The sequence below is a fragment of the Trachypithecus francoisi genome, unplaced genomic scaffold, assembly GCF_009764315.1.
Source record: "Trachypithecus francoisi isolate TF-2019V2 unplaced genomic scaffold, Tfra_2.0 Lachesis_group1, whole genome shotgun sequence".
NCBI classification, from domain to species: domain Eukaryota; kingdom Metazoa; phylum Chordata; class Mammalia; order Primates; family Cercopithecidae; genus Trachypithecus; species Trachypithecus francoisi.
In genome coordinates this window covers 110,077,323-110,078,426 of record NW_022681454.1, presented here as the reverse complement: position 1 = coordinate 110,078,426, position 1,104 = coordinate 110,077,323, and the positions used below count along the sequence as shown (strand labels likewise).

The following is a 1,104-nucleotide window of genomic DNA, read 5'->3' as shown; positions in this document are numbered from 1 at the left end:
TAAGTAGTTACTTAATCACTAATAATATTTATCTTTAGCAGTTACTTTAGAATTTATAGTATATATCTTTATAGTATATAGTATATATCTATGGTATGTATCTTTAGATACATATCTATATCTTAGATTTATAGCATTTATCTTTAGCTTATCATAGTCTACCTCCTAGTAATATTACACCACTTCAGGTACAGTAAACTTTCTTTCACCACTGCCTCCAACGCTACCACCCACCAACCTTTGTCCTATTGCCGTTATGCATTTTATTTCACCAACCCCTATGAATTCCATTATATACTATTATGAAACAATCTATTTTAAACAGCCAATTATTTTTTAAAGAGTCTCAAAATAAGAAAAAGTGTATTTCATTTTCACTCTCTTATTTACCATTTCTAGTGTTCTTCCCCGCCCCCCCAGGGGAAAGTGCAAATAAAATCCCCTACTACCACAAATTATGCGGTTGAGTTTCCCACATTTGGCAAAATCACAGGGGTCAGCACATCCAGAGTGCAATGGATAAGACTTGCCCTGGGAAAACTATCCTCGTGATCGTGGTATCTCCCCTGCCAGGTAAGTATAGTATTCTTCAATTCTTTGCTGATTGAATGTCATCTGACATGGATTATTTCCGAATCTGCTGTCATTTTTTCTTTATTCTTGTATATATAATGTATTTTTCCCACCACTTTGGATACTTTTAATGTTTTTTTCTTTATCCTTTTTTGTTTTGTTTGGTTTTGGTTTTGGTTTTGGTTTTTTCTTCTTTCTGAGACAGGGTCCTGCTATGTTGCCCAGGCTAGAGTGAGTGGCTGTGCACAGGGGTGATTCCATTACTGACAAGAACAGAAGGTTTGATCTTCTCCATTTTTGACCTGGGCTGGTCCACTCCTCCTTAGGCAACCTGGTGGTCCCCTGCTCCTGGGAGGTCACCATACTGATACTGAAGTTAGTGTGAACACTTGATTGGAATAGTACACTACAGTCCAGAACTCCTGGGAACAAGCAATCTTCCCACCTCAAACTCCTGAGTACCTGGGACTACAGGTACAAGCCCTCATGCCTGGCTTGGTTCTTAATAACTTGATTGTGATGCATCTTCAT

General features: G+C 38.0%; 1 non-coding gene across 1 annotated transcript; it reads right to left on the bottom strand.

The window, feature by feature from the left end:
* Positions 1 to 417: 417 nt before the first annotated feature.
* On the bottom strand, positions 418 to 581 carry LOC117086489. The gene has a single exon (XR_004438391.1). It is a non-coding gene; the product is annotated as a U1 spliceosomal RNA (small nuclear RNA).
* Between the last annotated feature and the right edge of the window lie 523 nt (positions 582 to 1,104).